The sequence below is a fragment of the Dreissena polymorpha genome, chromosome 13 (genome assembly GCF_020536995.1).
Source record: "Dreissena polymorpha isolate Duluth1 chromosome 13, UMN_Dpol_1.0, whole genome shotgun sequence".
Taxonomy (NCBI): Eukaryota; Metazoa; Mollusca; class Bivalvia; order Myida; family Dreissenidae; genus Dreissena; species Dreissena polymorpha.
This window is the reverse complement of record NC_068367.1, coordinates 69,997,638-70,014,425: the sequence shown is the minus strand read 5'-3', so window position 1 is coordinate 70,014,425 and position 16,788 is coordinate 69,997,638.

Here is a 16,788-nt window from a genome sequence, read left to right as displayed (position 1 = left end):
AAATTACGTGCATTATTATCATTATATTATTATGGTCTTTGTCTATGCTATCTTTACTGTAAACATCGAGATACAGTAACCAGAAGTAAATGTGTATTGTTTTTTTGTTTTTTAAGATCTTGTACTTACTTGAATTTTTGCTTTAGTTATATTTGTTGCGGTATATAGCAATCGTGGACAGCCTAGATGTACAATCCTGTGTAAGCAATATGCTGTCCACATTAAACCTCAAAACAATATCGGACACCAACTTAAAATAATGGAACAGCAAGCTGGTGAGGTGATAGAGCAAGTTGCGACTGAATTTGCAAGGATTGCAGCGAGTGGTGCTATCTTAAATGAAATGACGTAAGAATCTATTATTTGGATTATCAGCGGTAACAATAATTTTTTTGCATCATTAAATGGAAAACATCAAAGTATATAATATGTGTTGTAAAACAAATGATCTATGTTGACCGCCAATCTCACAAGTGTAAGTTAGGCAACGTTTGGCAGGCCTTTTTATACAAATCTTGCGGGTCAGAGTGTCTGACCCATTGCCAATTCAAAATACAAGTACTTTCGCCCATTTAGCTAAAAAAAATCCAAATCCTAGAATAATAGCCCAAATAATATGTCAAAAATAACAATTATCTTCTTAAAAACATCATGTTTTGTTCTTCTATAAAAAAATTTCATGGCTGGTAGATCAGCATTTCACACATTTTATGGCTTGTAGATCAGCAGTATGATTATTAACCTAATAACATTCCATTATTTTATGTTTAGTTGCATTCTAAATGTGATACTGCATGTCAATATTTTAATAGATTGAAATGTCAACTATGTTTCCAGTTGAAGGAAGGGAACTCCCGCAGGTTACTCATATGCATCGGTGGAAGTCCAATCTGGTAGTCAGAACCCAACATACGTCACGCCAACTGTTCCAATAAGTCAAGAGGCTTTACAAGTTACAGGCATTTCAATCACTGATGGGACAATGACATTCATTGGATAAGTTGTGCAGCACGTGTCGGGACAGTGACATTCATTGGGTAAGTTGTGCAGCAAGTGTCAATATGAGTGGCTGTCGAAAGACTTATAAATTGGCTTGAACAGTTTCGAACTGCGTGCTTTGTTGTTCATAATGGTCGTCGTTTTTATTAAACAATTTTTGTTTCAATCTTGTAAAATGTAAGTGCTATTGATATTTTGTATAACTGTGCTTTTATCGACTCTTTATCACTATTCAGAAAATTATATCCAAAGAAGTCCTTGAAGAAAGTTGATTTAGTTTTACAATTGCTTGGTGAACAATATAATGCACACGATGCTTTGGCAGATGTGGCAGCACTTAGAAAGTCACACCAATTTGTGAATTTGTCTTCAAAAGATCTAATGACCCACAGCTTTTCCCCATTGACTGTGCCAAACAAAATTGCGTTCAACAGTGCTAAAGCCCAGAACTGTCAAACATTCAGCCCACTTGTTTCATGAAGTGTAATGAAAAGGCATATGGCTGAAAATATTGCTGGGTCATGGCTAAACTTGTGTATTTCACAATGTTTAATAACAGATGTGGAGAGGATGCAATACGTGATGTTTTCATTTTAAAAAATGCTGAAGGCTTGCCTAGAGTCACTTATTCTAAAAAAGTATGACATGAAGTTGTTCTAAAGATATGTAAGTACTTAAACGAATGATTTGAAAGAAATATTTCTTTATATATTTTTAAGTTACAGTGATTTCAACTAGGTAAGAAATATGGTACTGCATAATATCCATAATGCCCTTTATAAGTTCACAAAATTTCATCAAAGCACCCTTAGTACTTTTTGAGTTATCGTAGGATCCATTTTGTGTGATTTTTTGTTTCTATTTTTAGTAACAGTGACCTGATCAATCACATAAGGTGAAACATGAAGGGTTGTACTTAATCCCTACATTGCCTTTTATATGCATGCCAAGTTTCACCCAATTTGATTGAGTATTTGTAACTAACTGCAGGAAATAGTGTAGAAAGCCCTGTCCATGTCAAAGGAACTTATAAGTATACGCTTATTTAGTTTCATTATGAAATTTTGCATTAATATTTTTGTTTGTACATAGTTATTAAATGAATACAAGCTTGTTAGGGAGGTGGTCATTTGAATTCAAATCTAACAATGTTATAGATCTTGGTTAACAGCGAAAAATACTTAGTATACAACTTTGTTTTCTTTTTCTTTTTTAAGACCTACTCATGCCTCCACCCCCAACCCCCACCCCCACCACCACCTCACCAACGCCATCCCTAAATTGTCAGATTTAGCATAACTGCATAATGTATTAAATATATGTATAAAGAGAGTAAGAACATTAAAGGTGTTAACTGAATTGGTAAATTACTCTGTTTATTTTGCATATTTTGACCATTTGCCATTATGTGGTTTTGAATTTCTTAAATCATATTTCTAATAGTCCTATTAGATTTTTGTAAATTGTTGAAAATATACACGGGCAAATTGCTTTTTTTACTTTAAGCTGATCACATGTCACTGCTAAAGTATAAATGCTCAAATTCCAAAGAAATAACATACAACTTATAAAAAAAAGAAAATTGTGTATGGGAGATTTTTGCATACACGGGTCGAACTTGTAGTTTTGAAGGACCTAACATAATAAATAAGATTTGTTTCATTATTGTTATCACTCAATTGTCTTGTATTAAGTTATTTTATCATCTACAATGATATCCTGTACTCAATATACAAACATTGTTAACAAAAAAATGAGTTTATTTATTCCCAGGGGTAATTTAATTTAGAAGAAAATTCAAACTATGGGTCATCATACAGAAAAAATCACGAAATTTTTTTGGCATGGAAAGCCACCATAAAAATTTGTAATAAGACAACATATGGTATGAAGTTTATGAAAATAATACTTTTAATGGGTTTTGGAATATTGCCTATCACAGTTGTACTACCTTAAATAAGCAATGGCGATATTTTTCTCAGCCACATAATTGTTAATAGTTTGATATCACCAGATGAAAGTGAAAGTAGAACTGGCATAATGACAACCTGTCAACGCGTTGTTTTTGCTGGCACGAGAGTGCGATTACACTCAATGTGTTCACATTTTTACCATAGGCTTTGAAAATGACCTTTATAGTATGGATGGCTTTGTTATAATGTATTGTTATTATGTAACTGCATGATTGTGTATATGTTAACAATACACAAAGCATAAATAATGACATAAATATACTGATTGAGCTTATAATAATCTGATAACTATAGCCAGGTCAATTATGGACATATAATACACTTTTTTGTCCTGCTTGAATGAAGACTTGAGATATTTATGCACATAAAGTATCAAGATATGGGGTTATCCACAAATAAGAAGTATTTTTGATCTGTGCTGTGCAGGTTCTTTTTCCACGACTGTGAGAGTTAAATTTGTATGTGAAAAGGATGTCATTTTTTTCTGAAGTATTTCATTCAACCATTGCATATAATGAACTGTTCTGCATATAATTTGCCATTTTGATAGGTGTTTGTTAGGTGATCAACAGGAGATGACCAGGGTTCCAGAAAAAAGGGATATACATTTGAGATCTACTTCATATAAAAGTGGTTAAATGGTATACCTTTTATATCTTGCCAGTGCTCAAGAGAAAATGGGTATACATTTAAGAAAATTTTACCTTTTAAAAATGTTTAAATACCGCTTGAATAAGGCTCTTAATTCATCTAGCATGAACATTTGTACTATATTTTTTAACACTAAAAATAATATTTAATGTACAAATTTAATCTACCAATGTTTGCAGATAGTACTTAACATATATTTGACTGTATTGAATGTAGGAACTAGTTAAAATATCTATTAGAAAAACAGATCAGGGGTTGAACAATTCATTGCCTGAAGCTCTGATCCTGGAGCTATGTGTATATATCTTTAAAGACACGGATTAAAGACGTAAAACAATACATTGAGACAACAGAGGGAAAATCATCCGCTCTAAACAACATGATACATAATTATGTATAATATTTTTGGATCTGGATATGGATCTGGATAGGTACACAGCAGGACCTTTAGGCATGCTCGCTGCGGGAGAGAGATGGGAGTGGCTTACATTGTGGATTTAATTTAATTCACTGAAATTCATCAATGAAGTTACAGTATGATCTCATTTGATATAGATGTACATGATTGTATCAAGCAACATATATTAAATAAAATATCAGTTTAAAACGTCATGATTTCAGTATCAGTATTTAAATGATTTCAGTCAAGTTTATCATTCATATACATTAATTTTGTAAATATTATCAATATAAGTATACTAGATGCAAACATATTTGAAATAATACAGTTTGATACTGTATATAATGCAACTACACATCCAAGCAGTCCATCAAACCATTGAAACCGAGCCACCTGGTGTGCCAACGCACCAGCAGAAAAGTCAATACCTTCTGACTTAGTGCATTTTACTATTTATAACATCTACATTGGTTACAGATACATGTTGACATGTGTATGTGTTTGAAAAAATGTCTAATCTTTAATTACATCATCTGACCATGCATGACCTAGATTTCAAAATCAAGGCCCTGGTCTGACACATGGGTAACATTAACGTTAAACTTTTACCAGGCTTATGAAATCTAAATCGGGCACTGATTTTTCTTGTTTTAAAACAGTAATAGACCAGTTGTGGCCTCTCGGTAATGACCCATTTTTGCTTACTTGCCACAACCTTAAAACTTTCCACACTTCTATAGTAGCAAATCTGGATTTAGGTGATCTTCAATGGTACATTTACACTTTAGTTCTGTCACAAGAGTGCTGGTAATGTCAAATCACATATTTAATATAATATCTAGGCCATCTCAAACTCAAAGTGTCAAAGACAATTGAAAGATGCATTCATTTATTATTGTCTAATTGGTTACTACTGCTGTGAGTTTTTTTATATAATATAACTGATGACCATCATGTGAGAGAAAATTCACAGTATCTAAGTATATCAGGTTCAGCAGACTTTTAGATAACAAAGTTTGCTAGTTTTTAATGTCGCTTCTGGAGATCAAACTCGCAGCGCAACGTGCTGCAATCAAAGTCGACGCTCTATCACTAGGCTTTTAGAAAGATTCTGAAATTTTTCGATCACTCGAGAGCAACCTAACCAAAAATTAAGTCAAATGTTGCCGACTCAGTTTTATTGAGTCGGTTCATGAGAGATAATGGAAAATGCAACATCTCTCACGCCTCCTAGCATCGCCTTAAGCAGTATTCAATTCTCAACACAAAAGTGCTGGAGTCATTGATCCCGAGGGACCAGAAAAAACCACTTCATTAATGTTCGAAATAAAATCATTTGTTTTATAACAATTCTATTATTTGAGCCAGGTCACCGGAAAAGGGCAGTCAAATCAGTATCCAATTAAACTATTTGTTATTGTCAGAAAACCGCTTTTAAGCAAACAGCTTCCAATCGACTTCAGGCTGATCTGGACCCAAACTGGCCACAATCGCCTTAATGTCTCTTTTACTGTGACACAGTTCATTTAACTTAAAAATGATATCAAGTACTAAAATAGACAGAAAAAATAATACAAACCAGTCATTTGAGAAAAGACTTTGTAATCAATGTTGAATTTTAGGACAGCTTGGTGATCTGCAAATCCTATATGATACGTTGATATCGGGTATCATAGTCATTCAATATGTCGCAAAATGCTCGAATACAATTTATAAAGCAAAATGTGACTTAAATTGAAAAATAAAAATACCAGTATGCCAGTTTTGCCGTGTCAAGCTGTCAAGATCCAGAAAGTTCTTCATTCACATCGAATATATCCTTCGAATTCCATCCATTGTTGGCATTAGCGGAGATTTAGTGAATAAATAACTCATATATACGAAAGGACAGTTTCTAAATAGCCAAACAAGCCTATTTATGCTGTAAGAATGTTTTGACACGAGTGTCAACTTTCTCTCATGGGCGCGGCCATTGTTGTATGTTGAGGCACGAACGACATGTCTGCTAGGAGAATTTTATCAATGATAATCAGCGAGGTATACCGATTAGAAAAATCGAGCTATCTCAATCTGACAGGCTCGGTCTTTTGCATAAGTCGCTATTGTGAAGAATGTTTTCATGGTATGATAACTTAGACGAGCTGCTTCGCTGAAGCAGCATCATCAAAAGTGGTGAGGGTGTTGACACTTTCCCCATTAAAGGCAATTAACATATATTCTGTTCATCCTGATGCTTCAATTGTTGCTTTTTATTCTTTATTTCAAGCTTTTCTTGTCACGGGTAAAACATATAACGTCGATAAAACTATAAAGCAAAAGTCATAAATAAGTAGTGCCATGTGCTATAGGCAATTCAAAAGTCACGTGTCAGCTTACCTTATATCGCTTACTTTATACCACAACTGCATAACAAATTACATGAGTAATATAAATTTATCCTCACACTTCATGCTGATCTTCCGTTACCTCTCGCTTATATGGTATACGGTACTGTTAATGCAAAGGGAGATCAGTTAGTCAGAAGTAACGCTTAAAAGAATACATCAGTGTTACAAGGTAATTACATTTGCAACAATTAAAACGTCAACGCAACATGAGGAATTTTTTTTTATTTAAAATAGAGTTGAACCTTTTTGCACTTGCGTGCTCTCGTTTTTTCTTTTAATGGGATGCAAATAACACTAGTAACTCTTTACCGCCTACTCATTATAAGACGTCATATTTTGCAACAAAAATAAATAAATTATAAAAAGCAACTATCAATTTCTGTGGGTTTGCGTTCAATGAAAAGATTTAATTATCAGATTCTTCATCTCAAATATCCCAAATATAATCCAGATAAACTTTGACATCGCGCTGCATGACAAAGGCTTCCACCAAGCGCATTATGCATGGATACATCACTCCATCTAAGAAGGAGTGTAATCCGATATCTGTTATATTATCTTTGGATACGAGTTTTGCTCTTTTAATAGGAGCACAATTTCTATTTTCCACAATCAAATTATGCACCCGTTTGCATTTCCCAGAGACAATAAACGTCGGTTGAAAAGATTGTCAGTCGGGGCAGTGTACACAACCATAAAATGTTTTGATACTCAAATTGTGTAAAATACACGAACTCCCTAAATTCATTAAATGATAGTGTTTATGTTTTAAAGATATTTCACTAGTACAGCCTGATAGGCCATGTTGTCGTTTTCAATAATATAACCACCACCACCCTCACAGAGGCTTCTGCGTTCTTTAAAAATCATCACAAGGATGAACGTGAGCGTTTCACGAACTGTACCGATTGATGATAATTTTTAACTCATTATGAGAGATATAATATTAATTTAGGTTTGATGTAATAATATTTACATTTTTGACATACTACGAGCCTACGAGGAGATATAAGACATTATTGGTAGATGGATTACCGGACGTTAAACAGTATACCAACAGCTTCTGATTGCAGTTATTTATCAAAATTTTTTACCTCTGGGACCCAGTAGGATGCAGCTAAGCCACAACAGGTGTCCTTCGCCAATTTAGTTTAGTTATTGTTTTTACAGAATATCCATAGACACATTCTTTGAATTTGGACAATGTATCTTGGCATTCCTGATAATAGTCTCCTGGTCAAAAGTCAGTCTTACGCTTGATGCAATCCAAGAAAAGACTGTCTGAATGATGTCCTGCATTTTCTGCGTTTTTGCGAGTTTGCGGTTGAGTTCTTTCCTTATTAAATAATTTTGCTAGACTTAGATTCCGGTTTCTAATTAAAATGTTTCAAGCCCCGAATGCTTCGAATGGACGAAGGCGGACACGTCATATCCGGTATTGTTTTATACCGTTGTATTGTTTAGTATAATAAAGACCGTTTGTTATCTTCTTAGATTTAACACGTGGGGTTTCATTTTGTCAATATCTATAACAACAAATTATATTAATGGCTCAATACTGCTATTGATAAAATATGATTGTTTCAGACCAACGTAGCGTATTTACATAAATTTAATTTCTAGTTGGATGTTGCATCAAATTAAGCGAAACCAGTTAAGCAAATAATGACTTATGCACCAGAGCAACAACACATGTTTGGATAGCTTTAAGAGGCAGAGGCAAGTTGGAGAAAAAATGAATAGGACAACAGTTTTCAAGGTCCACAATGTTTACAGCCCTGTTGTGAAGTATTAACCGCAACGCCCCTATTCACGCCCGCATGTGGCTAAATAAGTAAACTATTTCACAAAGCATGCGAACTCGATACAACTCAAACATCAATTAACCATTGCGACCACTTCACCTGTACGTCATTTACTTGGTGGATTAAATTCACTACGAGTCATTATAATATTGCGTGCGTTAAGGACTTTTGCCATTCAGACATTATAATAAAACGAAAACAACTCATTGACAGACTCGATTTTTATCAACGCCATGACCGCACACTGCACGTGCATATCGTGTTATGCATGGCGTAACACGTTGCCATTTGTAAACAAAACATCAGTTGCACAGCAAGAAATTTGCGGGTAACGAGAAAAATTATAAGGGATTTTCTTAAAGCGGAAAGCATTGGCAATTGACTAGGTGGCTTTGCAGAACAAAATGTTAATACAAACGCAATTGCTTTTTAAATTGCTAAATGTTAAGAAATGCCACACTGAGATACATATCATAAATCGACATAAAATTGGTAAGACATGTGATAATGTTACATGCACAAATGGTTATAATGCCGTCAATAACATGGATCTTAAAATAATAATCTTTATTGGAAAATATACTGGCAAAGATTCATTTGCATGTTTCAAATATACAGATTCGGTCAAGAAGGGAAAACATATAGCAACATGTTTTACTCCGCATTGCAGCGGTCTTATTGTGGATGCAAAATGACATTCGATCGTTTACTAGTTGCTTTTCATTGAATGGTGCAATTATTAATTCATTGCAATTATATATCTGATATACTGCGATGATAACCTTATAATCAACGATACAAGATAAGAGAACAAGAAATATGTGGAGTTTAAGTTGTGAGTTTCTTTTTAAATATATTTAAATACAATATATACAAAGCTAGCAGTTGACGCTATCGAAGGTATTATTTTACAGACATTGCGCTGATTAAAATTGAACACTTATTGAGAGACGTTCAGGTGAAGTGAGGATCCGATACAGAAATGTCAATATTCTTGGAGACGTATAGAAAACTGTTTACGCATGTCCAAATAAATTCGTGTTGGTCCTAACTAAAATGTGCTTTTTATGTCCATTTAGATAATGACGAAGGTTCAATCAAATGCCCAACTATATAGTGTTAGAAAGGCACGGCCATTCACGTGTGAAAGATCACCAGTAAAATGAATTTGATATTTTGTAGCTCAAAATATTTAGCTTAGCAATATTAATAAACACACCAGTCTTTGCCGGCATGTTGTTGTTGTTGAGCATGACTATATATCGCAACATGCGTGAGTTTATACCACTAGAACGAAGTACTGAACATAAAAAGACTCTGTCTTTTATTGCTTATACATTTACCGATAATTTGATACCAAACGATATTATTGAATCTGTATATTTTGAAGTATATGCATCGTGCACCAAAGAATGTGTGCCATTTGTCAAACTTACATAATGTAACCTTTCTCTCAGGACTTTCGGTATGCGCATGTGTAACCTAGATCCCAAGTAACCGCGATGTATGGCATATGTGCCAGTGAGTTAGAGGGGGTATATATTTCAAATACCGCTTCTACGATATTAATTGTTACAGGGTTAGTTACTGACCCGATACGGGATATACGGTTCTGTGGATAACCATATCGGGGCGAGACCGAATGTGGAAAAACTATATCGGAGCGAGACCTAAGGTCGAGCCCCGATATGGTTTTCCACAGAACCGTACATCCCGTATCGGGTCAGTAACTAACCCTGTAAATATTATATCACGCCAACTACTTTCTATCTCATCAAATTAAGAGTATGCTTATTATTATGTTATTACATATTATCACATGCTGACCCTATATATTCTATATGGTGTCAGTAGACTGCCCCATATACATAAAGTCTACTGATACCATATAGAATATATGAGGTCAGCATGTGACGTCAAACAGCCAATGAGAGAAGAGTATTTTGTAGATGGCGTGATATATAAATATTTAGATTCAAAAGGAAGTATTAGTGTTATATGACATACGCAAGGTACTTAATAAACGGTTTTGGACCAATTATTTTGTTGCATTTTTAATAAATATCAGTGTTGGGTAACCAAAAACTTAAGCGTTTAAAGAAGTACACTTAAGTGATAAAACCAGTTATTTTATAAGATTAAAAGAAACCAACTCATTCTAGAGTAACGGAAGAGAATGTCTAACAGTCTATTCATGCTGCTAAATAACAATTACATATTGCTTAAATAATGCTGTGTGCTTAATTAAAATTCCATATTGCTTAATGATAACTCCATGTTCACATATAATAGGTTTATGTTGTTATATTACAAGTGCTTATTGCATTGTTTTAATAGCTTGCATAATTCGTATTTGTACAATGACAGACAGACGGACAGACGGACAGACAGACAGACAGACAGACAGACAGACAGACAGACAGACAGACAGACAGACAGACAGACAGACAGACAGACAGACAGACAGACAGACAGACAGACAGACAGACAGACAGACAGACAGACAGACAGACGGACGGACGGACGGACGGACGGACAGACAGACAGAAAGACAGACAGACAGACAGACAGACAGACAGACAGACAGACAGACAGACAGACAGACAGACATACGACAGACAGACATACAGACAGACAGACAGACAGACAGACAGACAGACAGACAGACAGACAGACAGACAGACAGACAGACAGACAGACAGACAGACAGACAGACAGACAGACAGACAGAAACAGACAGACAGACAGACATACAGACAGACAGAAGACAGACAGACAGACAGACAGACAGACAGACAGACAGACAGACAGACAGACAGACAGACAGACAGACAGACAGACAGACAGACAGACAGACAGACAGACAGACAGACAGACAGACAGACAGACAATATTCCCCCGATCATTCGATCCGGGGGCATACAAAACGATCAAAAAAAGTATTGGGAAGCCTTTACGTTGTTTTATTCTTAACCTCACCGGATATATTACTAAACGATAGGGCAGCTACCTGTTATTCTATCTTTATATATTCTGTGCATCTCCTGATAAGAACGTTGTTTTGACATCAACTGGACCGAACGAAATCGGGTTATAAGGTTTTAATGTAATTTCAATTGTGGTGTAACGTCGGTATTTTATAGGCACTGCATATTATTTTCAGAATCAAGCATATAGTCAATGATGGGTAATGTGCAACAAAACAATAGATGTACTTTATGTTAGACACTGAAAACAACAAAAAAAGCAAGAAACGTATTTTACAAATAAATAATAATAAGTCTGAAAGAGTCTATGACGTTTAGCAAAACGCGTCATAACGACATTCAATGGATTTTCTTGCGACAAAAATGCAGAGTTGTAGCATATTTATTTCTTAAAATCACGTTGGTACATGATTTTAAACACCAAAAACAGGGTAAGATAAGTGTGTTTAGCAGTGATCTGATCCGATCCATTCTCCCTCAATAAACAAACAATAGGTGGTATTTAAACGACTATTTAATTTGCAATTGATCTTTCTTTGTTGTTTCGTAAACTATTAATTATTTTCCAATTTATTGAATCGGTCTTAATTGTAATTAGAAATTCGGCGCTAGGTAAGCATCAATATTACACTCGACAATAAAGCTGTGTCAAACCACATCACAAAAACAAACGATCTGTCCTTAGTTTGCAGCGGTTTTCTCCTCGCGTCTCAGCTAAAAGACTGAAATACCCATACTCATCAAATGAAAGTATCGTCGCATTTTCAGCATTAAAAGCGCCGTCAATTATATGATTAACTGAATTGTAATCAACCCATTCATATTTTCATGAAATAATTATCATATTTTCTCCTTTTTCCGATAAGAACTGTACACTATTTGGAGATATAGATGTTTGTTTTTTCCATTGATGGTTTATCGATCACAAATCAATCAAACGATTTGATCTTACGATATATGCAGCGAATACATGATTGGAAATAAATCACAAATAAGGAAACAGGATTAGTAATATAATATTAATTATTATAAATGGGAATTTCTTATTTTGTATTGAATGCCTAATGAGCAAGTTGTGAACACATTTAAAGGAACAATATATTAAACAGAAGGCCCTCTTTAAAGCTTTGCATATATGTTTGAAATGATTGATTTAATTATTTGCTTTTAACGTGAATGATACATACAAATATGCATCCTGGCATTACGTTATATTAATAGTTACTGTGTTATTTTAGTTTTGATAGTAGTTTAAATACAAACAACACATTCCAATGGGAGAGTCGTAATATTTATTTAGTGAGTTAAATAAATGGTCGAGAAACTACAAGTATCGCATTACAGATGTTTGATACAGCAAATATGACTTTTCACCAATGCTGATTAAAATATAGCAGGTTGATTTTTTTTACCACCTACGCTTTTCACATCCTTTTAAAAATAAGTACTGACCCGTTCTTCATGTTCTTTATCTTACATCACGTCATATTAAACTGCCCGTTGAAAACAGCAGATATCAATGTCAACGTTTATATTTGATGCATTAACTCAAATATCCCAGATGATGATACCTATTGAAAACGGACAAGACGGTGTGACGAGCACCATGTGGGTAATACTTTATTGCGGCAAACTTTTATAAAATATCGCCAATAGTAGTCTAATGCCGAATTCGGCTTATTTTACCGGCATGTTCTTAGTTGGACGAAACAAATGGAAGTATAGTGAGGTTTCATTGTAAACGTAAGGTTTATCAATCATACATTATTGATACTGCCTTGATCTAGCTAAATCTGCGACGATTTTGTGATTTAAAATATAAAAATAATGTGCATTATTATTAATATAATTAAATATATATTTAATTACTTGTGTTGGGATTATGATGAGTAATATCATCGGATTTATCGGTTTCCTTCATCAATTTGTATTATTATGTGTTGTATTCATAAAAGAAAAGAACATATTTTAAATAAAATATGAAACACACATTGATATATTCAAGGTTTTCTCTGTGGCATCTGTATACATACGATCGATTACAAATATGTAAACAAAACATTCAAGACATAATAAATTCCACAGGTATTTTATTGACAAAAGCATATTATATCCAATATGGTATTTTAATTGAAATGTATACTGTGCAGTTAGATTAAAATTGTTCTGATATGAGGTAATGTATTTGTTGACACTTTAATGGATTGGTGAATAGCTCTAGGCAAAGTGTGAGGTTTGGAGCTCTACTTCACTGGTTGTAACCATCAATGGATTGGTGAATAACTCTTGGCCAAGTGTGAGGTTTGGAGTTCTACTACACTGGTTGTAACCCTCAATGGATTGGTGAAAACCTCTTGGCCAAGTGTGAGGTTTGGAGCTCTACTACACTGGTTGAAACCCTAAATGGATTGCATTAAAAGTTTCACGGCGGTTACCGCAGTTTCATTAATGTTTAGGTTGTGTACACGTGTTTCATGTAAACTACGATGGTTTCGTGTCATGTTGTTCGGCAATACGTTCTTTTCCACAAGTAAAGAGCCACATGCTATAATAGGGTTTCTCTCCTTCTGGTTCAGCTGGAGTTTTATAATTTACATTTTACACAATAAAGTAGAGGCTACTGACAGTCACATGTTTGGTAGAAGACGTTCAAACTCTTACATGTTGTATTAAAATTTATTATGGTGAAAATAAATGTGAATGTGACATGTTTTTATGTCGTGGAAGAAAGGTAAGGAAACAGGTATATATTTCTGTTAACTTAGTATAATACTTGCATGGCTGTAGACGAAACGGATTCTTGAAGAAAATGTGTTCAATTCATTTTGAATTAATGATTTTAATTCCGTCTTTAGCAAGTGAAGACTGCATAATTGTCTGAACGTCTGAAAAACCAAATCTAAAATTAATTGAATTTCTTGTTAATCAATGTCATTCAATTAAATCAAAGTAGATAATACTTAACCATCCACATTATCAGACATGCGTGACAGGCTACACGAAGATGAAAGTTAAAATACAAGTGGGCCGTGTACACATCCAGCATATGCCTAAAGCGAGCTATACTGAACAGAGCGTTGATATTTACCACCACAAGCGGCTGAACAAGTCTTATACTATGCACACATAACATATACACTCGTTTGAACACATATGTCCATTTAGCATTGCATTATGTGATTAAAGTCCTTTTTTGCAGCTGAGCATTAGGTGGCAATTAAATATGAATTACTGTAATATTGGACCATAAGGTACACGTGTTGTCAGTGCATATATAAGAGTTGCGGTTATTTATGAAAACTAGCGAAATGCAGTTGATTTGGGAGAATTGTAATTCAAAGATATTGGTTTACGTTGCTGATTAGAGCACAGTGATTTTCATAGCACACTCTTTGCGATCCATATATAATGCTGATTTCGAAAGTATAACCCCAATATTGAAATGCATTTGAACACAAATAATACTCCTAACATTTTAATTTAGTTTAATGTTCCGCAATCGCTATGGTTTACATGCATAATGTTAATGAAAGTTACACGCATCCGCCATTAATCGAATGCATCACTACAATGACACTAGCGCATATTCGCTATAGAGTACAGACGTAACTCAAAAGGCAGTTGCATAAACGTTATAGATAACATACATAACATCAGTGGCAATTGCGCCTATTTCGTTGTGAATTACATGCATTACTTCATTTGCACACATACGCTATGCATTAGACGTATAACGTATTAAACGTATTACTTCAATGACAGATTTACAAATGTGTTGTGCATTACATGCATAACTTTAAGGGCAGTTGGATATGTTTGGGTTGTGACAACATACCAGAAACATCTGAAATATCTTTGGAATTAAATAGTTATTTACCAATCATGCTTTATCATCGTATGTCTCTGATAGTAATCGAAGATAAAATGTCTGAAATCCGGTATAACTAGTTCATCAATCAAGTATAGGATGCTGCAACCGTTTGTAAATACCAAATCAATAAAGGCAAACAAAATACAATGCTAAACAGTTTATGACGCGCGCGAAAATAGCGTCAATACCTTTTGTTTGTGTGCACAAAATGAATGTATTTAAATGTCGTCTGTTCATTGAGATGGGCCAGTTACAATTGATAAATGCGATCGATTCTGTAAGATAACTACTTGTTGAATGGACAAGAGTGGACACTCGTTTGGAAGGACCCGGATTGAACGTGTAATTTAATCTTATCAGATAGGAAGTACAAAAGGTACATACATATTGATCTATAACAACATGTGTCATTTAACGGCTGAAGACGCCGTTAGTTAGATATGTATCAGATATATAGTTTAATTCTCACTATCAATGGTTTATTTTTGTAACAATAAATGATGGCGAGTATAATCATACATTCGTTATGGCAAACGCATAGGTATCTAAACATGCAATAAATATGCGCTAACGGATGGCAAATGAAACATGAATAGAATTTTATTAGTTTAAACCTATTTATTTTAGCTCGATTGCATCGAAAGCCCTAGGCTTATATAAACGCTCTCGAGTCCATTTCCTGGGCCTAGAACCAGTACTTGGTGTCTTTGGGGGAGATCTAAAAAAACGCTCCCACTGCGGGGATCGAACCCGTGACCTCCCGGTCGCTAGGCGGACACCATATCCATTACACCACAGCGAAAAGCATTGTACAAGTAAAGAAAAGACCGATTAGAACGTAATAATGATATTTATTTATATATTTATATTATGTATATTGTGTTATTCAAAATAATATAATAATGATTAACAATTCAGTTAACATACACATATTGCTCTGTTGGTGTGTTCAAAGCGTCCGTGTAACTTAGGGCCAAACAATTGCTATACGGATTGGGTTGAGTCCCAATATTTGGATTCAGTTATAAACTAATAATGATATTTTCATAAAATTAACACATACTTACTCAATAAAAATACGTTATATCGTCAAATAAATGCTTTTCAAACATGGCTTACGATAATTCAGCCGTTTGCGTTTCATATGGTTTTTTCAGTTTTAAAATAGTTAGTTTTCGATTAAAAAATCTGCATCAACCGTTTGATGAAACTGTTCAATATATGTTCTTTATAGAGCTAATATTAATTAGAGGTCATTTGTTACATGTTAATGCAAATTTAATATCCGGAAGGTTACAGTTTTTCTACCCAAACAAATAAATAACTTCCTCTGACGAGAGAAGTTATGCGTCACTGGAAAAACCATTGCGTCCAAAGATAGTATTTACGGTGTAAATGCAAACTAGGATTTTGCACAAATTTCATAGTTGGCGACAAATGAACATTTATACCTTTATTGTAAATTAATTAACCATTTCGGCATTGGATAAATATTTATTTGTTTAATCTTCGTTAATGATGAAAAACCTGAATAAATATTTAACGTCAAAGGCTAAAGCCATTCAAAGGTTCTATCAAAACATTAATTTTTTATTCCAAACAGTTAATTAGTGCCAAAAGAAAGTACCTACTGATGATTAATATGCTATTAATCTCTTAGTTTTGCTGACTTGAACTTCTCTAGACTAATAGTTTATTTACACACCATAGCTTCT